The 25,993-nt window shown below is 35.2% G+C and overlaps 1 protein-coding gene across 1 annotated transcript in view; it reads right to left on the bottom strand.

The window, feature by feature from the left end:
* Positions 1-25,993, bottom strand: part of LOC129224782 (monocarboxylate transporter 9-like) — a 68,498-nt gene that overhangs the window by 26,525 nt on the left and 15,980 nt on the right. The window lies entirely within an intron of this gene.

Raw genomic sequence — 25,993 nt, 5'->3', positions numbered from 1 at the left:
ACCTTATTTTTTTCATAAAAATGCTCCATACTAAAAAAAAATAAATAAATAAACATGTCTTAAAACTTTAAGCGATTGCCCCTAAAAAACTACCCTTGTTCCTCTCTGGAATTCATTTGTGTGTTAATCTAATTAACCATTTAAATATTACGTTTTCCCTAACTAATTTACATTTCACAGCATACAAGTTGCTTGTGATGCAACCCTGTATCTCCTTACTTAGCCCAGATCATCTGTTATTGGCATAGTTGATAACGATAAAAATACTAAACTATAGTTGAGGTAAACTTAACCTGGTAGCATTGTGATGGCTAAGCAGATCTTAATCACAACATTATCTCGCTTCCAGGTTAGGTTTACCCCCACTATAAAGCAATGACACTGAAGAAACTTGATGCTTGCTTCAGAGAAGCCTTCATTCAAAATTATCATTACAATTACTATTAATGTTACTGTTGTATGGCACCAAACTTTTATAACAATGGGTTTTATATTTAATCACTAGCAGTACCCGCACAGCGATGCCCGTGCTAAAAATTTAATAGAAGTCCGTTGAATAAAAGAAATTGACACCCACTCCCCCTCTGATGTGAAATGATCATTAAATTAGATATACAGTCCCCCCCCCCCCCCTGATGCGAAATGATCATTAAATTAGATTTACAGTTGCTTTAAAACTCTATTTAGCGAGTGAAGCGGTTTTTACTGCAATTTAAAATATTTCACCAAATAAACAAAAAAAAAAAAAAAAGCATGAAATAATATCTTTCAAATGTAAAAATAATTCCGCAGTTCTATTGTTTATCGCCAAACTTGCCCAGCAACTACGCTATCATAATCCATCCGTCTAATGAAAAAAAAAAAAAAACATCCCGTGGAACATTCAAAAATCATCGTCAGAAAAAAAGAAGAAAATGTCGCACATTTCACTCGGATAAAAATAAATCAAAAGTTTCTTTTCTTTCAAAACAAATCGCCAAAATAATGAATTGCATTAACGGTTGCCTTAAAACAATAATCCTATATTGAACCTGCTCAGCTCAGCGCCTAACGTGCCAAGCGACCACACTACCGGAACCAAACCCTTTTGCGAGTGAAGCGGATGTTTTTTCTTTGGCAATAATAAATGTTTCGCCAAACAAACAAAAAGGTATAAAATGACATTAACAGTAGCTTTCAAATCTTTATATATTAAGAGGTGCGTTGCCCGGCTTTGCCCGGTCTACCTTGAGAACAAAAATTGTGTCAAGTGACATATATTCAACAATTAATTCAAAGAATAACTTAACAACTTAAAGAATAACTTAAATAAAAGAAAAAAACATCATGCAAAATTACCCTTCCAAACAATGACGACAGATATTAAAATACTTTTAAGAAATTAAATTGCGAAAGATGGATTTTAAAAGCGTAACCATGGAAACATGAAATAAAATAAGTTTAAGAAATCAGATGCAAAATAAGGAATGGATTCAAAAAGCGTAACCATGGAAACGGGAAAATAAAATTGTTGACAACCTGAAGCAAAATGACATATTTCGAAATTGATTTAAAAACGTTTGTAACTTTTTTCCTTTGAAGATAGAAGCTAACTTTTTCGACCACAGGTCGAGAGAGATCTGGAGTAAAAAATCTCGCTTTTTCCAATGCTGTCAAAAAGAAAATTGTGGGACAATTCTTTCACTTTTTATTGATAGATTTAATGAAGAAAGTATTGCCAAAATTTCAGCTAAGCCTAAAAAAGTTCGAGTTAAAAACGCAAATTACTCCCGCCGTAATTAAGTTAGAGCATTGAAATAAATTGCTTAGAACGCAGAAAATTCTACCCTTTTTAGCAATATATAATATTAATTTGTGCAAGTAATTTTTCACCCCTTTAATAGCCAATAATAGGTAATTTACGTGAAATTTGAGCCTAAATTTGAATAAAAAAGAATTTTTCATCGGATTTTTTCGAACTATAGCCTATGTTACTCAGTAAGAAAGCACCTTTCATATAGTGAAAGAATTTTTCAAATAGGTGCAGGGGTTCCGGAGATTACCTCGAACATATAAACACACAAAAATCCGCCCTCTCTCTTTATAATATTAGTAAAGATTTAATAGGGAAACGGCATGATATTTACTGTCTTTTGCCCATGACTTTTTTTCTATAGAACAAATATGGTCAAACAAAGTAATGGGACCTAAGTTGAGCCATCCCCTATCCATTAAAAAAAGAATCATCAAAATCGGTTCACTAGGTGAGACGCTGTGAGTGAACAAACAACCAAAAAAAAAACATACATACGGTATGAACTGATAACCGCCTCTTTTTGAAGTCCGTTAAAAAGCGGTTATGTGGCTTTCCCCCGGATTTTTTCCAAAATTGAAGCCCTAAAGTTGCAATTTTAATTTAGATTTGATGGCATTTGAAAAGGGCGTGCGTGTCAGAGGTTTCTCTTCGAGGGCGAGGCAGTTGCCCCTCCCTGCCCCTATCTGGGTACACCCATGGTTGGATATGTACATTTCTTCAAGTTATCAGGCTTTATGGAATCTACATGATACGAAAAGGTGATTACCAAAGAATTTTTTAACACAGCTTTTGAAAAAAAAAATGGAAATCATAGGCTGTTGATACAAAGATGGACGTGGAAAGTTTTGAAACATTCCTAGAATCATCAGAAAAATTATTGCTGTGCATTGTGCAACGTCATTTATAATAGACTGACATTTTGCAACAATTAAAATTGAAAATTGTCGACAGGTTCGAAAACTAGTTGACTACGAACAAGTTCCATCCAGAACTAAACGAGCCCACTTTCCTTTACGCCAGCATTGACTTTGTAGCATCTGGTCAATATTATCTAAATTAGCTCAGACTGCAAATTATGTCAAACATTACACCTTTTTAACACTTAAAGTTGATTTATAAAAACAAAATATGCCTGTCTCATCTGGTGATATTGATGCGTAAAAAGGAGTAAATGAACAAATAAAGTACTAGTTGCACCTTTTAAACAATGCAGTGAATATATGTCCCACAAAAAAAAAGTCTAAATTTTTTTTCCAAAATAAACAAGAATAAAAGGTCAATAAAAATAAATTCATTTTATTTTGAAAAAAAAAAAAAAATTGTTGCTCTTTCTTTTGGGCAAAAATAAAGCTCCTCTGGTTTTATCCCCCCCCCCCCCCGTCGCCAAAATTAAAAGTATACTTGTGAAAATAAATAAATAAATAATAAAACGTCTTCTTAAATATAAATATTTTCTTCAAAAATAAAATCGTCTGCGCAGACCTTTCTCCCTGTTAAAATAACAAAGCACTCCGAATTTTCTTTTATTTTCTGCTGCTAAAAATAAAATAAATAAAAACTTTAGAATGAAAATAAAAACAAATCATCTCAAGAATCATTGTTTCACGGTGAAAACCAGAGCTGCTGAGTCGGAGTAGGAATTCGGAGTCGAAAGCTTTAAAATTCTTGGCGTCGGAGTCGGTCATTTTCCCTCCGAGGCTGTATTTCTACCAAGGTTGCATAGTCAGAGTCGGAGTCGCACTGATTTTGGGGTACATGAGTCGGAGTCGAAGGTCCTAAAATTCTTGGATTCATTTTCCCGGAGACTCAGTAGCCCTAGTTACAACATTTACGCTTTGAATTCATGTCATTTCGATTCAGTCATATTTAGCTCTGACATGCGTTAATGTTAAGTCTACGAAATAAGGTATTTCGATTTAAAATTTTTTACCCTAATTGAGAAAGTATTAAGAATCTGCGCAATTGTTTCATTTCTTTGGTGCTGTAAAATAATTTTTCGTCTCGTCTTTAATTTCGAAAAATTTTGAACTGTTCATAAAATACCCTTAAAACAACTCTCTAGGTCCTGTCCCCTAGTTTCCGACTAGGCTGACACGGCCACTCGTCGGGGAGAGGCCCTTTTTCTCTAGGCAGAGAAAAAGGGAATATTGTATCACAGAAACAATATAAAAATTTAAGTGAAGCAAAAGTAAAAGAAGGGTTTTTATTAGCCTACAAATTAAAAATCTTTCATGATGAAGAGTTGGAAAACAAATTATCAGAAGCAGAAAACGAATTGGCATTGAAATCAGTGTGCACTTCTCACATGAAAAGTCTGTCTCCTACTAAAACGCTACGAGATGGACCATTTTAGTCTTAATTTATAATCAAGCACGTTTTGTTTTATACAGACTCCGAGAAATTTATTCAAAGGACAGGAGAATAGTTAAAAACTGTTGTGCAGTTGAAAACTTTGCACGCTGTTGCTTTGCAAGAATTGCAGGCAAGTAAGAAATTAGGTATTTGCTGCAAGTCGGCATTAGCTTTGATCGTGTTTGGTAAAATGCTGCAGGAGCATACCAGATAAATAAGGATGTGCCAAGTTAACTGCTTAAAAAATATCCGGGTTTTCTTGGAAAGTTCCTAACTTATTCTAAAACGGACTCTGGCTTTTATTGGTTTTTGAATTCTTCAGAAACATTTCAGGTTAATTTCAGAAAGGTTACTGACTTTTGGAGAGAAAGTTTCCTGCTTTTTGCCAGATATTTTAATGGCAGAAACTAGGCACACCAACTGTCCATTATTTTCCAAGAACCTTTCTACTTTTTTTAGTGTTATTTTAGACACCTACTATAAAGTAGGGGCTTGAAAAAGTTGTTTGATGATAATGCATTTGTGCACATCGTTTTTCAACCATTACGCTTACCAAAATGTATTTCAATTAATGACGCAAATTCTAATTTAATATTAACAGTTAAAAGCATTTTAGAAAAAGAAGAAGCTTTCATGTTTTAAAATGATCCCATGAATTTCATTTCTCAGGGACAAATATTACACATTTCGCGAGAAATTTCTTTTCTGATAAGTAAATTTACACAGCTGGGTAAAAAATATTAAATTTCAGCGAAGGATTTCCCATAAATTATGCTGATGTTCATCTAGCGGACACTTCTTCGCGCGTCCATATCATCCTTTCGATCAAGGTAATCGCAGTAATCATTATTACCACAGCTGTAGAAAATGGATTTAAAAAATAAAAAAATACCCATTGCAATGTGAATCACACTAAAATATTCCACGAAGAAATGGTTTTCGCATTTCCCTCATAAATGGAAGCTTCTAGCACGAGAGAAATGGGTCACTATCAAGCAGGGTTTGGGAATGGTTTTGACCAGCGCTCCTAAAAAAGCAAGAACTGGTAAACACAAAGCACCTCAAGTGATTAAAACAACTTAAAATGACCTTTTGATTTTTTAATCAAAGAAACTAAACAAAGCTCAAAAAGAAAGAGCAACATATTTCTTAATTCGACGCCATAAAGTCTCAGAATCAAGCATTTTGTATCAATTAACTTAGTTGTTTGGCTGTTTCGTTCATTCCCTAAAAGATTTCAATTTTTTTTTCCTTTGAACAAAGCTAAAAGTTTAAAATAAGCATTCTACATTAGCTGGTGATGCAATGTATAATGGGGTTGTTTCCTTCAGTAAAAAGTACTACTTTTAGCCACTGAAGTTGATAGAATGAGCACATAAAATATCATGAACTCAGAAAATACTTTCATTTTCCGAACATTTGATTTTTAATTTTTTTTTCTTTCTTAATGTCTGATTTTTCAAACAAGTCGCGTGGTGTTTATGGCGTCACAAGTGATGTACTTCGGCGATGTACTAACCCACTGGCGCGTTGTATGTTTAGGCTTGCTGTCTACCGCGTTTCCAGGTTATGATAATTCAAAAGAGAATTAAATATTGCAATCTACGCTTGCTATCAACCATATCGTTGCCAGTACATGTGAGTAAAGATGCGAATTAAGCATTTCGCTCTGCGCTAATGTGGCATTTCATCACTTGTGATGTCATGTGCAGAAACGTAAAAAATAAAATTGAATCTGCGCACTGATTAAAATAATTGTTAAAAAACACTTAACTTCGTCAAATAATTTAAAGAATGGACAAAACCTATGTTTTTAAGCATGCTCTTTCGAAAAGAAAAAATTCTTTTAAAATTTCCGAAACGACCTCATTGTGAGTTAGTAATAAGGTCTCAAAGGTTTAGAATCAATATTTAATGATAATCTCCATCATATGAAATTACTGAAGCCGAAAAAAAGGACCTTGAAAAAGAGTCGGTTGGTGTTTGGTATTGGATCGATCTTATATATTAAAATCCAACCGTATCTATCGATCTCTGAACAGATGTTATTAGAACACCTCGAGAGCAAAAGCGAGCTGAGACTCGGTCAAGGTACTGAAAGAGAAAGATTCGTAGTTTTTCTTGGAAAATCACAAGCCCCGTCTCGCCTTTGAACGATTTTAATTAGTGAAAAAAAATGATACAGTCTTACCAGTAAAACATTTAAGTTCCCTGACCCAGTTCAACCCTTTCACAATAAAGCCTTTACCTGCATGTAAAACATTACCAAAACATATTATCAAATTATCATGCCGTGGCGCGAGTTTCATTGTTTATGACGTCAGGAGTGTTACTCGATCATTGGCTATTATATATGTGAGGATATATTGGTACGCTTAAAACTGTTTCTTTCATTATTTATGTACACTGCTCGACATTGAAAATGCAACACCAAGAAGGAGTGTTCAGAAATTTATGCAAATTTTAGAGTAGACGTACATTACTGAGTTATGTAAATGATGCGAAATGCGCAGCTCTCCGACGCACGTGAAGTAAGATATAAAGGGAAGGAACTTTCAGAATGGGCAATGTTCGTGTCGTTATTTCTGACTGGAGAATTATTGAAGATTTTTTTTTTTCTTTTTTTTTTTTTTTTCTTGGAGGATACGTGTAATACGAGAGAATGCCAGGCCGCCCCACAGTGGTCAATTTATTGAATCTAGCTGGAGAAAAATCAAAATTGCATCACTGTTATTTCGCGATAACTAATATTTTATTAGAAACTTAAATACCTATAAATCAGGGAACCATGTCTAATTTGGACAGGAAGTTCCTGAATTTTTTCCTGTAATGGGTTAAAGTTCGCATTTAGCAAAAGTGCATTTTGTGACCTTCTACATGGAAGATAATTGATTATCGTTAAAATTTGTCAGCCTAATTTTAAATTATTTATGTTTATATATTGTCATTGTGTTATCCAATGTTAATATTATTTATCAGTTTCATTAATTAAATGCGAGTTTTAGATGCATTTTTTTCCAAGATAAGAAGTGACGAATAATACACCATTTCGTCAAAAGTTATTAGAGCAGCAAAAAAATTCTCCACGAGCCTCCGCCTTTTAATTTACGTTTTCATGTACCTGGTATATCTAAAAACATCTGGCCAAAATACTATAGCCGGATCTATCCGGCCATACGAGTATTATCAATTTTCATGAATCATGGTGCCAAAAACTAAATTTCTATTCAATAAAGATGATCATGTTTGATTTCCTTTTCCCTTCAGTAATGTTTTTTTTAACTATCGTCTGCTGTTGAATGTCGTCTGCTGTTTATTTTTAAACCTTTTTTTGAGCAATCACGATTGCTTATTGCTTTCATTTGACTGTTTTGATGTCCTATCATTTTATTTTCCCGCCAACACCCTCTGCAGCACCACCGTCGCTTCGACCGGCCGGCCTCACGATGCTGCTCCTCTAGCGAAAACCGTCTCCAGGTTGCGTCAATATCCTACACTTACAGGCATACATACACGCACGTACATACACACTCATACATACATACACCTACGCACACAAACACATACACACACGCATACATACAGACACCTACACAGTTGTACCCACACACTCATGCCTGCACACAGACACAAACACATATGCCTACACACACATACACATTCTCCCCCCCCCCCACACACAAACACTCATACACACAACTACCCACACACTCATACCTGCACGCAGACACAAACACATATGCCTACACACATACACATACCCGCCTACAAAAATACACATACCCCCCTACACACATACCTCCCACACACATAAACACACACACTCGTGATTGCGAAAAACATAATTTTGAATTCAAGATGTCAAAATTCAAACTAATTTTTTTTTTTTCCTTTGGTAACTATAAGTAATTTTTATAACTATTCTAAAGTTTTTTTTGGAATGCATTGCAGATGGTAGTAATAACGTTCGTCTCTGCATATGTAAGTGAAACAAATATATTTTCTTATCATTAATACATGTGAATTTATGCTGATTTAATGGTTTCATTAAAAAAGCAAACTCTTTTTGATTTTTGGCTTCTAAATAAGGACTCGAATAGTGTATATAATTTTGTGATTGAAACTTTAAACTTGAATGACTGTAAGAATGATATTAAGCTAAGTGTTGTAAATACTGTAAATAATTTTTGTGTACATGTAAAAGACAAATGGAAGCGTTGCTCTTCCTCACAGAAAACTTTCTTGCGAAAACATTCTATTTGGTTAAAAAGTGATATTATAATTGATGAAAGAGTTGTTAAAGAAGCTGTCATAGGACTTCCAGGATCTTCAAAAATACAGCAAAATTTTGCAGCTCGCGGTCGACCTACAACAACTTTTAAAAATTCAAACCTTAAAACTAAAAAACGTAAAGTCGCATCTGTTATTCAAGATAGTAGTTCAGAGCAATTAGTTTTTTCCGGTCAAATTAGTCTTCGTTCTTCAGGAGAACGAGATGCTGCAGAACTCTTACAACAAGTAAATGTGTCACCAAAAAGAGCTACTAGAATCAAAACGGCTTTAAAAAGAACCGTAACAAATGAAGTAGTGAAACTAACACCTGACTAAGCTTTAACCTACTATGTAAATACAAAACTGACAAAAAGTCTGTACATTGAAACACACAAATTAGCTAAAAATAAGAATGCAAATATATATCCATGTTATGAAAAAGTATTAGAATCAAAGAAAAAATGTTATCCAGATGATATATATATAACTGACATTTCTGCCGAAATAAATCTTCAGTCGCTTATAAACCATACAATATTGTGGCTTTTTCAAAGTGAATGTGAAAAATTCGAGGAACTTTTAACCGTAGATACTTCTTCCATAAATATGATTTTTAAATGGGGATGTGACGGAACTTCTGGTCAAAGCACTTATAAACAGAAATCCGAAAGCACAGAAGTCTGTTACGATGATTCATCTGTGTTTACTATTTCATTAGTACTACTTCAACTAAAAAGTCAAGAAAAGGAGCTCTGGAAAAATCCTCGGCCATCTTCAACCAGATATTGCAGACCAATAAAAGTAATTTTTGAAAAAGAGACTCCAACATTAATGAAGAAAGAAGTTGATAAAATATAATCTCAAAAAGCAAGCCTTTGTCCTTCAAAAATCAAAATTAATGATAGAGAATTTTTGGTGGGACAATCATTGGTAATGACTATGGTTGATGGGAAAATTTGTAGCATTCTAAATGAACAATCTAATCAAAAATGTTACATTTGCGGAGCTTGTCCTAAAGAAATGAATGCGCTTGAGAAACATACTCAAAAATCAATAGATCCTTCAAAAGGTTCCTCCAATAGATCCTCCAAATTCAGGTTTGGATTATCAGGTTTACATGCTTGGATCAGATGCTTCGAGTGTCTTCTTCATTTGTCATATAAACTTGAAGTGAAAAAATGGCAAGTAAGAAATCAAGAAGATACGGAAACGGTAAAAAGGCGTAAAAAATATATTCAAGATAGATTTAGAAAAGAAATGGGCCTTTTGGTAGATATGCCCCGAAGCAAATTTCTGGAACAACAAATGACGGAAGCACTGCTCGCAGATGTTTTGCTAATCCGACATTGTCATCCGATATAACGGATTAGACGTTGGATTTATACAGCGTTTTTCAATAATTTTACAAGCCGTTTCTAGTGAACAAGAAATTAATGAAGACGAATTTGAAAAGTTTACTTTTGACACTGCGAAACTTTATGTTCAAGTATATAACTGGTATTTTATGCCGGCTAGTGTGCATAAGCTGTTAATTCATGGAAGAAAAATTATTGAGCATGCCATTCTACCAATAGGACAACTTAGGACCTTTTAATTACAAAGCTGAGAAGCAACTCTAAAAAAACATGAGAATTTACTATCTAAAGAAGCTGCATTGTTGCTGAGAAACAACCAAAAGATAGACTACAGTTCCTCAGACAGTAGTTCTGCTGAAGATGACGAAAATTTTAGTTACTGACGCTTTTATTTTATGTAGTTTTATGTGAAAATTCTAGTTACTGACGCTTTTATTTTATGTAGTTTTATGTTTACTATCAATTAACGACCGAATTAAAACTACTAACTCGGTTTGACAAACCAAAGTATTTTTGTCCAGCTAGATTTCTGAAATCGACCACTGTGCGCCGTCAACGAAGGCCCTTCCAGCAGATAGACGATTTTACGAGGGGTATGGTGATCGGACTGAGAAGGGGAGGTTGGTCTGTACATCAAACCGCAGCTGATACCCACATGGATGCGAGCACGGTGCATCGGCTGTGCCGAAGATGGTTGGAACAACGAAATGTGGCAAGATTGAGGGGTGCAGGGGCAGCCAGAGTGACGTCATAACGCGTGGATCGGCTCATCCACCGACAAGCTGTAGCAGACCCACAAGTCACTTGCTCTTCGGTTCTGCAGCAGGTGCAAGATACCCTGAATGTTCCCGTGTCAACCAGAACCATTTCCCGTCGTTTGGTAGCATGTGGTCTGCAATCACGGCGTCCGCTAAGAAGACTGCCATTGACCCCACAAAATAGACATCAACGTTTAGTATGGTGCCGGACTAGAGCGACGTGGATGACAGAATGGCGAAATGTCGTGTTCTCAGATGAATCTCGCTTCTGTTTATCCAGTGATAGTTGCCGCATACGTGTGTGGCGTCGACGTGGAGACAGATCTAATCCGGCAGTAACTGGAACGTCCCAGCGCACGACAACGTGGCATAATTGTTTGGGGCGCAATTGCGTACAATTCCATATCACCTCTAGTTCGTATTCAGGGCACTATGACGATTATGGGTGAGCTCGCATCCCCCCCCCGGTTAAAAAAAAGAAATTATTATTATTTTTTTTAAATATTTAAACTTTCTGAAAATAATTATGTGTGTTAAATAAATGAAATTGAATTCATTTTAAACACAATGTAAACTACAAAATACTTAAACTACTAAGTAAATCACGAAATATATTAACATCATGTTAATGTCCATGATTGTCGGCAGGGTCACTGACGTCATTTTCACCCCCTGACTTTCAAAAATAAAAATTAATTAATCAGATGGGGAAAAGCCGCAAAATACATCCCGAAAATTATTAATCTCACGTTTATGTCCAGTACCCTTTCCGGCGCTGTAGTACGCCTCCCTTGCAGCACCGGTAAGGGACTGCAGGTAGGCACTTTCACCCATTGGATTTTCAAAATAAATAAATAAATTTTAAAAAGCAATACTAATCTAATGTTTTTAATAATATTATTTTAAATCTTTTAATAACTAATTATTTGAAATGAGAAAAATTAATTTTATTTTAATCAAGGTCAAATTAAACTAGTATGTTGTGGCCATCACGAAACATTCTTCTATACATATATTTTTTTTTTCTGATCCCTCCCCATGCTTGACGAGCAAGCAATATTCCCAACAAAAACAAAATTACACATGCAAAAACTTGACGACCATCCCAATGTCTGAATTATTGCAAAAGCAAAGCAAAGAGCGAACATTGAAAGTTATTTTTAAAGCCTTGCTTGAATTAATTACAAATATTTCATTTGTTAACAAACATAAGATGGCAAAAGTTAAAATTTTTAAATCATTGAGATAATATTTCCGATCATTTCCATACAATTAAAATCACGAGAAATACGCAGACGACATCTATTACGATTTATCTTTCTTATTGTTGCATTAATAAAGCTATTTTTATTCGCAAAAAAAAAAAAAAAAAAAAAAAAAAAAAAACCCTCTTGGAGCGATTGGCGTCAAAATTGAACCGAAGCCTGTTTACATATGGATTCACATATATTCCAAATTTCAACCAGAACGTAGCATTACTTCTTGAGATAGGGCACTCACAATGGAAAAAAAGAACGGGTGATTGCGCTACCCCCTTTTTAGCTGTTGACACCAAAATAAAATCAGCTCCTATACCCACTAAGGGCTACTTGCCGATAAATTTTTCTTTCATTCCGTTCATTATTTCTTGAAATACAGCAGTCACAATTGACGACAAAAACGTTCTATAACTCAACCCCCGTTTGAGTTATTGACACCAAAATTGAATCAGCACCTGTTCCTGTTAATGGCAACACATGGACCAAATTTTGTTTGATTCCGCCAGTTACTTCCTGTGGAATAGCAAGCACGCGCAACTCAAAAAACGTCCCATTGCTCCACCCCCCTTAGAGGAATTCGCGCCAAAAACCAATGGGCACAAGTTCACATAGTGGCACATATGTGTACCAAATTTCGTTCGATTTCATGCGGTAGTTTTTGCTGTAGAGCGGCCACAAAAAACTGGTCACACACAGACGTGACACACACACTCACACACACAGACGTGACACACATACACTCACACACACAGACGTGACACACATACACACACACACAGACAGACAGACAGACATTTTCCAAAAATAGTCGAAATGGACTCAGTACACCTCAAAACGTTTGAATCCGTCAAAATTCGAAAATTTGCACGAATCCAATACTTTCTTCTGTATATTAGATATAGAAGAAAGTAAAAAGGGCAAAAATATTGTGATCAGAGAAATACGTAAAATTTTTTAACTAATTAACTTCAGCAAAGACTAAAATACATCTCAGTATTCGCTTTAAAATAAATAAAATAAAATTAGATAACTAAATTTTAAAAAAAAACTAAAAATAAATAAATTAAAAACTAGTAAAAAACATCTTAGCGATATACATGCGGGTGTACCCTTCTGTATGTGAAACAGCCGGCGCCTATGGACAAGATTCAGAATTCTTATGCTGGCAAAGAAAAAAAATATCAAACTCTTTTTATTTCCTCCAAATTATTGATAACTTGTCATATTTTTTTTTTTTTTTTTTTTTTGAAACTACATAAGCAGTAATTTAAAACAAGTAATAATTTCTGTGTAACAATGGAAAGACATTTTTTGAATTAAAAAAAAAAAAAAAATCTGTAACGATATATGCACACACATACATACAACACAACACACAACAGTGGTGCATCTAGAAAATAACTTATCGGGGGGGGGGGGTACAATAGGAAATAAATTTCATCAATTTGATTGATTTGATTTGCTTATCAAATCTCTCAATTTTAAAACTTGTTTGAAAATCGCAATTTCAGACATCTTTGATGATATTGTAAAGTAAGACAAAACAACGTTAGAAGAAGCACAAATTTGTAAATTACAGCAGACACGTGTTTCGGCGTTACAGGGAACGCCTTTTTCAATGCAAAAAATAATGAGCTTATGGATGAAAAGACATCCGACAAAAGCCAAGAGCAGATAAGCATGCAGCTTAAAAGATAAAAACAGCGGATTAGCCAAACACCAATGACAAAGTTATAAACCGATCAGGAACCAATAGGAATGCAAGCAAAGGCCAAGAGTTTTCTCTTAGGTACGAACCCAGAAAGAAAGAATTCAATTGGACAAAGATTAAGCCGAAGCTAAAACAAAAAGAAAAGAAATTGTCAGTAACCGTGAACCGCAAGAAAGGAAAAGCTGAATGGAAAACCATGAAATAAAATAAACAGAAACAAAAAATATCCGAAAAAAGGAAAAATAAAGATAAATAGAAGAAAATTGGGGGGGGGGGGGGCGGTGTCAATCAAGACAAAAAGGTAAAAATAAACAGAGGAAGATCGATAAAAATGAATCTAAAAAAAAGGGGGGGATGGGGAAAGGACAGTATTAAAGATATGGGAGTCAAATGTTAGAAAAATATGGAACTGCACTAAGATCGTTAACTAAGTTAGAACTGTTCCTCAAAATATGAAAGGATTCCCAAAAGTCAAGATCTGATGAATTGGGGCATTTTTGGATAATCTGATAAGAGTTAAAATCAAAAGAGTGATTCGAATCCCAACAGTGTTGAGCAATACTAGACTTATTTAATTGTTGTTTTTTCACATAATTTTGATGCTCTTTCAAGCGAATTTTTAAAGCACGCCGAGTCTGTCCAATATAAGCAAGTTTACAACTACAATTAATTCTATAAATTCCACAACAATTAAGAGGGTGAATAGGATCTTTAAGAGGAGGTCTATGAGGAGGTAAAGAAACAGCAAAAGGTTTGCGATAAACAGTAGTTTCAAAACCAATTTCAGTACGAGAAACAAGTACATCAAGAAATGAAATGCAATTATTCCGTTCTGCTGTTTCTTTACCTCCTCATAGAATATCGTCTCATCCTCAAAATCAAAAATATTCTGCTTTCAATTCTTTTGTTTATCGCGCAATTAATATTTGTTCTTCGTCGGAACTTCTCAAAGTGGAACTTAATTATCTTAAAGCTGTGGCAATTGATAGAGACTATCCGCCAACTTTGATTGATTCCATTTATAAAAAACTTTCAAATAAATCCCAAACTAATGTTCTTAACCGAACCTTCATCAGAAAGAATTTGGTTGTTTTGCCATTCTTTCCATCTGTAAGCTATCAGGTTGCTAAGATTCTAAAACGTTTCCAATTCCAGGTGGTGTTCTCTCCTATTAATAAACTTTCATTCTCTTCTCTTAAAGATCCTATTCACCCTCTTAATTGTTGTGGAATTTATAGAATTAATTGTAGTTGTAAACTTGTCTATATTGGACAGACTCGGCGTGCTTTAAAAATTCGCTTGAAAGAGCATCAAAATTATGTGAAAAAACAACAATTAAATAAGTCTAGTATTGCTCAACACTGTTGGGATTCGAATCACTCTTTTGATTTTAACTCTTATCAGATTATCCAAAAATGCCCCAATTCATCAGATCTTGACTTTTGGGAATCCTTTCATATTTTGAGGAACAGTTCTAACTTAGTTAACGATCTTAGTGCAGTTCCATATTTTTCTAACATTTGGCTCCCATATCTTTATCTGTACTTTCCCCATCCCCCCCCCTTTTTTTTTAGATTCATTTTTATCGATCTTCCTCTGTTTATTTTTACCTTTTTGTCTTGATTGACACCGCCCCCCCCCCCCAATTTTCTTCTATTTATCTTTACTTTTTCCTTTTTTCGAATATTTTTTGTTTCTGTTTATTTTATTTCATGGTTTTCCATTCAGCTTTTCCTTTCTTGTGGTTCACGGTTACTGACAATTTCTTTTCTTTTTGTTTTAGCTTCGGCTTAATCTTTGTCCAATTGAATTCTTTCTTTCTGGGTTCGTACCTAAGAGAAAGCTCTTGGCCTTTGCTTGCATTCCTATTGGTTCCTGATCGGTTTATAACTTTGTCATTGGTGTTTGGCTAATCCGCTGTTTTTATCTTTTAAGCTGCATGCTTATCTGCTCTTGGCGGATGACAGCGGACCTCCATAGCCGCCGGTTATGTTATTCATCGCTCTTAAATAACCGCCTTTTTCAAGGCGGCCGTTACGATCAAATTTTTGAATCTCCCGCACAAGGAGCCCAAAATGGCACAATCTGGCCCTAACGGGAACCAGATAAGCCCTTTGGTAACTCTTGATTCGATATGTGAGAGAGAAAATTTTGATTTTGCTAACATTTTAAAGAAATTGTTAAGTAATGATTTATCATGTGAAGACTTAAATTTTTATTCAGTAAAAATTGATGCTATTTTAATAGAAGGTTATGATAAATGCATTAATGACTGTGAGTCATTTAGAAAACTGCACAACCTTAAGTACTCAATAAACTTAAAACTTAACGAACTTGAAGCTTTGAGATATAAAAGTATTATTAATAGGTTAGAAACTGAAGTAAACACTCTGAAAAATCAAATGATAGAATTGAACACAAAAATTGATAACAATGGTGCTGATATTAATTTAAGTAATGGGGCTGACCCCAAACACCTAACTAAATGTTTTAATCCCCCTAAAAGCAAGAAAAAAAATAACAAAAAAAGATCAAACGAAAATCCTACTATTGCAAATGAATGCAAAATTACCAAAATAAATGATAATGCCTCTACTAGCAGTAGCAAGGGAAAAAATCAAGAAACAATCGATAATATTGATACCAACCTGACCAATTGTAAAGCTCTAAGTGAAACAAATCTGGAAAAAAGAAACCAGAACAACGACTCCATACAAAATATGGACTTTGAAAATGAGTCAATAAATTCGGACAACGAAAGCATTGAAATTGATATTGAACCACCTACAGTCCTACCACTATTCGAAAAACCAGCCTCCACCTCAAATGAAGAGGGGGAATGGCAGCTTCAAAGACGTACTGAAAAAGGTATCCCCCCCATCTGGGTGGATAACGTCACAGACCCAGTGAACACCCTCAAAAAATTCACCGAAATTGCCGGTGAAAACATCACTGGAAAATTAATGCACAATGGTAAACTGATGTGCAAAATAAAAAGTACTAATGCACACAGAATACTTAAATCCTATCTTGACGAAAATAACATAGCAAACCATACCCTACTTCTGCCTGATGAAAAAATGTTAAAAATAGTCATCAGAGGTTTACCAATTAACTCAAACCCTGCTTGGATTACTACAGAACTAAATAAACTGGGATATTACCCATCCCATTTCACTCAACTGCACAAAGGCAGAACACACGAGCCCCTCCCATTATTTATGATTCACTTACCTCTATCAAGTCAAAACCAAACAATTTGGAATCTGCAATATCTTGATAATCTAAAAATAAGTGTTGAACCACTTCGGAAAAAAAACTCAGTCAGTCAATGCTGGTATTGTCAACAATTCAATCACAGTTCGTTCGGCTGCAACAGACCTTCGGTTTGTGTTAAATGCGCCGGACCACACAGATCAAGCAACTGTGACCGTGACCAAAATCTCCCTCCAACATGCTTCTTGTGTGGTGGCCCTCACACATCAAACTACTCAAAATGCCCAAAAAGGCCACAAAAACCAAACATTGACCTCCTAAAATTCAATCAAAAACCAAAAAATGACCATACAAAGCAAAATGAAGTCGACTGGAACAATACCAGGAGAGTAAACAACATGAAAGAAAATTTGAGCAAGCCGCACTCGACCCCATTACAGCATCAGGGTCCCCCAAAGCAGCTACAAAACAATCAGCAAAAATCAAATGAAAACAGTGCCCTAAGCACAAATTTACTAAACTCACTAAGTATGACATTAATAGCTCTCCTTGGAGAACTGCAAAAAATGAGTACACAAACAAACCATGGGTAGTTACTCCAACTTTAAACTTGTCTCCTGGAATTGCAATGGCATCCAGGACCAATTCCAAACAAAAATTACTGAACTTTCTGCATTTATTGAAAATTATACCCCAGACGTTATCTGTCTACAAGAAACAAAATTAAAGCCTCAAGAGAAATTCTTTATTCCCGACTACACTGTTTACCGTGAGGATCGCCTCTCTAATGCCGGTGGTGGTACAGCAATCCTAGTGCACAAAGCACTAAAACACAAACAGTTACCCACCATCAAATCTACCTTCGAAAATACTATTGCCGAAATCACTTGTGACAATAACAAACTTATTGTAAGCTCAATTTATTTGAACTTACAAACCTTACACTACTACAATGATATTGAAAATTTACTTAAAAATCCTATAAATACTATCCTCATAGGGGATTTTAATGCAAAGCACAGATCTTGGAGTTCAGGCGGCGGTAACACAGCCGGTAAAAGAATTTATGAAATGGCTGGAAAAAACAATTTTCAAATTCTAGCTCCCTCAGACCCCACCCACTTCTATGGTGATAGAATTAGCACCACTATTGATTTTGCGATTACAAACTTCAACAATTGCTTTACTATCGAATCTCTCCATGAGCTTCGATCTGACCACAACCCAATCATGATAAACTTCCACATAAATCATACCAAACAAACATACCAAAAAACCATCACCACTATTAATTGGGAAAAATTCGCTACTACACTTGAAAGTATCACTCAAGTCACTCCCCATATCCTAAACCAAGACAACATTGACGAAGCTATCAGCTTCATAAACGAAAAAATCAAAGAAGCAAAAACAACTGCCTCCTATACTAGGATTGTCACAAACAAACCTATCAAGCTCCCCACATACATCCTGAGTACCATAAAACTAAAGAATCACTTTAAGAAACTCTGGAACTCTACCTTTTACCCTCCTAATAAAACAATGTATTATCACCTCACGAAAACAGTCAAGAAACTAATTTCTGACTACAAAAAAGAACTAGTATGTTGTGGCCATGACGAAACTTTCTTCTATATTTTTCCTTTTTCTGATCCCTCCCCATGCTTGACGAGGAAGCAATATTCCTAACAAAAACAAAATTACACATGCAAAAACTTGACGACCATCCCAATGTCTGAATTATTGTAAAAACAAAACAAAGAGCGAAAATTGAAAGTTACTTTAAAAGCCTTACTTGAATTAATTACAAATATTTTATTTATTAACAAACATAAGATGGCAACAGTTAAAAATTTTAAATCATTGAGATAATATTTCCGATCATTTCCATACATAGACTAATAATAAGAGTAGACCGAGCTTTCTCATTCTTACTGATAAAGAAAATTGGTTCATAGATGTATCATGTGACTAGTGGAAGGGCTTGGCGAAGACTTTGGCAGCATGGTTGCTAGATGGCAGCATTATCTATAGTTTGGCACTCGACATGTATTTTAAGACAATGTGTTTTCATTAAAAAAAACTTCCAAGTGCTGAGATTGAACTGTTTTTCTTTTAGTTATGCATTATTTTGACATTAGTAATAGTTTTTGATCAGTTTTCGGTAACTTTTATTTCATTTGGAGCTGTCAGCGTTGGCATGAACGAAATGGCGTAAACGTTTTGCGTTAACGCAAAAATGTACTAATCGGTATCTTAAATTGAAACTGTAGGTAAAAATCTTACCGTTTGCTGATTCTTCTTGGTCGCTTGCATCTTTTATTGCTTAGAGAGTTATTGAAATTGACTAAAGAAAATGCACAATGCTATCTAAACGAAAAACTCACTATATTAACAAAATATTTACAACTTAGAATAACAAATTTACAAATCGGACTCCATAAAAGATCATTCTTCCGTGTTCCATCAATTCTATTTATTTTAGTTCGTGCTGGCGTTGATCGTCTGCTACGATTAACGCCCGCTGTTGCTAGGATATCCACCAGTCACATGGTTTGGTTTATGAGCAGCAAAAGGGTTGCCATAGCTCGGTCTACTCTTATTATTAGTCTATGTTTCCATACAATTAAAATCACGAGAAATACGCAGACGACAATCTATTACGATTTATCTTTCTTATTGTAGCATTAATAAAACTATTTTTATTCGCAAAAAAAAAAAAATCAACACCTCTTGGAGCGATTGGAGTCAAAATTGAACCAAAGCCTGTTTACGTATGGATTCACATATATTCCAAATTTCAACCAGAACGTAGCATTACTTCTTGAGATAGGGCACTCACAATGGAAAAAAAGAACGGGCGATTGCGCTACCCCCTTTTTAGCTGTTGACACCAAAATAAAATCAGCTCTTATACCCACTAAGGGCTACTTGTCAAAAAATTTTTCTTTCATTCCGTTCGTTATTTCTTGAGATACAGCAGTCACAATTGACGACAAAAAACGTTCTATAACTCAATTCCCGTTTGAGCTATTGACACCAAAATTGAATCAGCACCTGCTCCTGTTAGGGGCAACATATGGACCAAATTTTGTTTGATTCCGCCGGTTACTTCCTGAGGAATAGCAAGCACGCGTAACTCAAAAAACGTCCCATTGCTCCACCCTCCTTGGAGGAATTCACGCCAAAAACCAATGGGCACAAGTTCACATAGGGGCACATATGTGTACCAAATTTCGTTCAATTTCATGCGGTAGTTTTTGCTGTAGAGCGGCCACAAAAAACTGGTCACACACAGACGTGACACACATACACACACACACACACACACACACATACACACACACACACACATACACACACACACACACACACATACACACACACACACACACACACATACACACACACACACAGACAGACAGACATTTTCCAAAAATAGTCGAAATGGACTCAGCACCTTGGAGGAATTCACGCCAAAAACCAACGGGTACAAGTTCACATAGGGGCACATATGTGTACCAAATTTCATTCAATTTCATGCGGTAGTTTTTGCTGTAGAGCGGCCACAAAAAACTGGTTACACACAGACGTGACACACATACACACACACACACACACACACAGACAGACATTTTCCAAAAATAGTCGAAATGGACTCAGCACACCTCAAAACGTTCGAATCCGTCAAAATTCGAAAATTTGCACGAATCCAATACTTTCTTCTATATATTAGATATAGAAGAAAGTAAAAATGGGAAAATTACGCGCAATCCCTCTCTACTGAAGACAACTCACTATACCAAGCTACTAGAAAACTGAATAAAAAAACCCAAATCATTCCCCCCCCCCTCCACAGTAGCAATGGAATGGCTTACGATGAAAAAGAAAAGGCTAATGCAATTGCCTATTCACTAGAACAGCAATTTACACACAGCACCCAAAGCTATAACAACAATTTAATTGATCATGTAAATAGAGAAAACAACATCTTTCTCTCTGCTGAAAACCTTTTCCTTCCCCCTCCACGAATCACCCTTGACGACGTAACAACTGAGATCAAAAAACTGAAAAACAACAAAAGCCCAGGTGAAGATGGAGTTAACAACTTGATATTAAAAAATCTCCCGATAAACATTCTCATTTATATTACCCAAATTTTCAACCTCTGCATAAATTTAGGATATTTCCCGAACATTTGGAAAAATGCTATAATCGCTCCTATCCCCAAACCTAACTCGAATCCAAGCTTCCCTCAAAATTATAGGCCAATAAGCCTACTAAATTCCCTTTCAAAAATTTTTGAAAAAATTCTATTAGCAAGAATCAACTCATATCTTGACGAGCACAATTTGATACCAAATTATCAATTTGGTTTTCGCAATAAACACTCTACAAAACATCAACTCTTAAGAGTTACAAATCATATTACTGAAGGCTTACGGAAAAATCATCGCTCAATTGGACTTTTCCTAGACATTTCCAAAGCATTTGATAAAGTATGGCACAAAGGGCTAATCTACAAAATGATTAAATTAAAAATCCCTAAATATCTTATAAAAATAACTAACTCCTTCCTACAAAACAGATCTTTTCAAGTCAAAATCAGAAATTCCCTCTCAAACAAACACCCAATCCAAGCTGGCCTCCCACAGGGGGCAGCACTCTCGCCGCAACTCTACAACATCTACACCCATGATGTTCCAACTTACAACAATACCCTCATATCTATGTTTGCCGATGATACGGCCCTTATTGCTACAAACCCCGATCCCGACATCGCCCATCTCCTCCTCCAAGAACACACTAAAAGATTACAATCATGGTTTATAAGATGGAGATTCGACATAAATACTGACAAAACAAAACTCATCTATTTCACTAAAGGGAAAGTAAAATTCTTTCCCCCTCCTATAAAACTCTATGGAAACGACATTCTCTATTCAAATTCGGTCAAATACTTAGGTATTCAACTTGCTGAAAATCTAAATTTCAAACAACATGCTACCAACAAAGTGTTGGAATGTAAAGAAAAAATGATAACAAACTACTCGCTGTTGGTCTCTCCCAAACTCAGTCTCTCAAACAAAAGACTACTATACCTTACTATTCTGAGACCAAAACTCCTCTATGCAATTGAGATTTGGGGATATGCGGCAAAATGCCACATCAACTCCCTACAAATATTTCAAAATAAGATTCTTAGACTTATTACCAAAGTTCTTAAATATGTCAGAAACAATACTCTGCACAAAGACCTAGGAGTTGAATCAATCACAAAATACATTAGAAATCAAGCCACCAATTTCTATACAAAACTCCACCCCCACCAAAACCCTAACATTGCAGATCAAATTCACTACATCTCCAACATCAAACAGTATAAAAACCCTTCAAACACTATGATTCTAAATTTTGAAACTATCAAAAATTTTCAAACTACTGCAGCCAGACGTGCAGATACGACCCACCCCTTCCAGCCTCCTTGAGCCAATGGAAGCACTCCTCCCATCTGAGGATTAGCTCTCGTCCAATGGGACTTGCCTGAAGTTCGAATCTAAAAATTTTTTAAATTGTTTAAATCAGCATTTTTTTTCTGATGTTTTTCTGTCTGTTTTCTCTAAGACTAGTCTTTCTAGTGATTAAATCACATAAAAATAAATAAATTTATGGGGTCTCCCCATATAGTATTTATTTTTTAATTACTCTCTCTCACAATTGAAACAAGATAAAGGGACCTGAAATCCCAAAATCTAAAACCAATTCGAAGAATATATATCTGCTCTTGGCTTTTGTCGGATGTCTTTTCATCCATAAGCTCATTATGTTTTGCATTGAAAAAGGCGTTCCCTGTAACGCCGAAACACGTGTCTGCTGTAATTTACAAATTTGTGCTTCTTCTAACGTTGTTTTGTCTTACTTTACTGTTCAGCACAAAGGTATTTATTTATCTTATCGTCTTTGATGATGTTAGGGGAAAGAAGGGTACAGGGGATTCCACGGAAATTTGTAGAAATTGATGCTTCAAAACGCTGTTACAGTCCATATTTATTGACGTTAGGCTAAGGGATGGGGCTCCAAGACTCTCCCCGATCGTTTTATTTATTTACTTATTTATTTATTTTTTGAAAAATAAATAGAAATCAATTCCTCCTCCTCCCTCCAAATTCTTCGAAATTGCAGTTCCAAAATTGCAATAGTCGACAAATTTTCAAGATTTTTACAGGAAGTGGTTCTAGAGCTCTCCCCTGCAATTTCTTTCAAAATTGAAGTCCTAAAATCGGAGTGATGGAAAAAAAAAACTTCGTATAATTCGCGGATATTCCGATGATTTAACATACAATTTTAGCAACTAAATCAAAAACTCGAAGAAGTAGTAATTTTTAAGGCATGTTCAAATCTAATATAAAAAAATATTCTAAAAAATGATTATTTCTTTTCTAAATTGTTATCATATTACGCTAATTACTTAAAGACAAAGAGCAAAGAAAGGAGCAAACGTTATCTCTTGTGCAAATGAAGGCTTCTCCCTTTACTGTATGTTGTATATTTTTCATAGCCTGAATCGAGTGCATTCATGCTATGTAAAATTAACAACATATCGGCAGGGTAACGGTCTCGGCGAATCCCTGCTGCAAACATTGAGGTTCAATGCGTTGGTGTTGAAGAAGAAAAACTCACACACGCACACAGATAATCCGCGGCAGCGTACAATCCGCACCTCATTAGTTTTACACTTTTGTAATAGATAATCCACATAAAAATACGATACAATTTTTTTTTTAATTTTATACACGTTCGCACAAATAATAATAATAATAATAATAATAAAAAGTTATCTGAAAAAAAGTGAGGGGGCCCGGGCCCCTCCCACGAGCCGCCACTGCCTTTTACAGGAACTTTTAATGTCGTTGCGAGGCTTGTTTCCTTACTGGGAGGATTATTTTAACTTTCAATAAATACGTATGTGATAAAACATCGGATGCTTTTTAATGACCTAATTTATGTAATTGGGGAAACCATACATTATTTGTCTTTTGTTGTGGATTTTTAATCAAAACAAAGTAAAATTATTCAGCACATCAAAAACGAGAGTTTTAATACTATGAAAAATCGTTTTAAAATATTTCGCCAAATTAATTTTAAACTCTCCATCATCATGTAACATAATCAACTGAATAAATAAACCGAGTTAAAAATAAAAATTGAAAGTCTCTGTAAATTTGTAAAATTAGAAAAGAGAAGCAAACATAACAGCGATGTAAGCCTAATTTTTCAAATTTCGCCGTTGATGATGTGATTAATTTTTCATCATTCGCCAAGGTAGAGAAAACCACTCACCAACAAAGTGACGTACCTATAACGGAAAAATATCAAAAAGAAAATGTGTTGCATTCTTACCGATATTCTTTATCTTCTTTTACTAATAATAAAGCTGAAAGTCTCTCTGTCCGGAGGATGTCTGGATGTCTGTAGGATGTCTGTGACGCGCATAGCGCCTAAACCGTTCGGCCGATTTTCATGAAATTTGGCACAAAGTTAGTATGTAGCATGGGGGTGTGCACCTCGAAGCGATTTTTCGAAAATTCGATGTGGTTCTTTTTTTATTCCAATTTTAAGAAAAAAACTATCATAAATTACGAAATTATCATAACGTGGAACCGTAACATGGGCACAAGCCAATTGGCGAGATACAAAATTATCTTCTTTACTAATAATAAAGCTGAAAGTCTCTCTGTCCGGAGGATGTCTGGATGTCTGTAGGATGTCTATAGGATGTCTGTGACGCGCATAGCGCCTAAACCGTTCGGCTGATTTTCATGAAATTTGGCACAAAGTTAGTTTGTAGCATGGGAGTGTGCACCTCGAAGCGATTTTTCGAAAATTCGATGTGGTTCTTTTTTATTTCAATTTTAAGAAAAAAACTATCATAAATTACGAAATTATCATAACGTGGAACCGTAACATGGGCACAAGCCAATTGGCGAGATACGAAATTATCATAACGTGGAACTGTACCGTCGGTACAAGCCAATTGGCAAGAAAATTCACCATACATTATTTGTAAATATACAAGCGAACCAAAAGACCTTTAATTTTTCTATTACGGGTGAAGCCGTGCGGGTGCCACTAGTTACTAATAATAAAGCTGAAAGTCTCTGTCCGGAGGATGTCTGGATGTCTGTAGGACGTCTGTGACGCGCATAGCGCCTAAACCGTTCGGCCGATTTTCATGAAATTTGGCACAAAGTTAGTATGTAGCATGGGGGTGTGCACCTCGAAGCGATTTTTCGAAAATTCGATGTGGTTCTTTTTCTATTCCAATTTTAAGAAAGAAAATATCATAAGATGGACGAGTAAATTACGAAATTATCATAACGTGGAACCGTAACATGGGCAAAAGCCAATTGGCGAGATACGAAATTATCATAACGTGGAACCGTAAGATGGGTACAAGCCAACTGGCGAGAAAATTCACCATACATTATTTGTAAATATACAGGCGAACCAAAAGACCTTTTGATTTTTCTATTACGGGCAAAGCCGTGCGGGTATCACTAGTGTCAAAATAAAACGATTACTGCCGAAATCTTGACGATTGCGCCATTAAATAATTCCTTTAAATCTTTACTAATATAAAGAGAGAGGACGAATTTTTGTGTGTTTATATGTTCGAGGTAATCTCCGGAACTATTGCAACTATTTGAAAAATTCTTTCACTGCATGAAAGGTGCCTTCTTACTGAGTAACATTGGCTATAATTCGAAAAAAATCCGATAAATAGTTCTTTTTTTATTCCAATTTAGGCCCAAATTTCACGTAAATTGCCTATTATTGGCTATTAAAGGGGTGAAAAATTACTTACACATATTAATATTATACATCATTGAAAAGGGTAGAATTTTCCGCGTTCTAAACAATTTGTTTCAATGCTCTAACTCAATTGCGGCGGAAGTAATTTGCGTTTTTAGCTCGAACTTTTTTAGGCTTAGCTGAAATTTAGGCAATACTTTCTTCATTAAATCTATCAATAAATATTGAAGGAATTGTCCCACAGTTTTCTTGACAGGAGAAATAATTGAATCCTGAGTTTAGACGAGCTTTTCCTGAAAAAGGAATCAATTTTTCCTGAAAAGCAGAACTGGTACGGCGTTAATTCACCCTGCATCGGTTAACCATATCAATGAAATTTTACTTTAAAAATTGAAACAACATCATTATTGCAGAAATAATTTGTTCACTAATTGTAAACAAAGTTTTCCCCGGTTATACTA

This window comes from Uloborus diversus, chromosome 6 (assembly GCF_026930045.1).
Source record: "Uloborus diversus isolate 005 chromosome 6, Udiv.v.3.1, whole genome shotgun sequence".
Taxonomy (NCBI): Eukaryota; Metazoa; Arthropoda; class Arachnida; order Araneae; family Uloboridae; genus Uloborus; species Uloborus diversus.
This window is presented reverse-complemented; position numbering and strand designations above follow the sequence as displayed.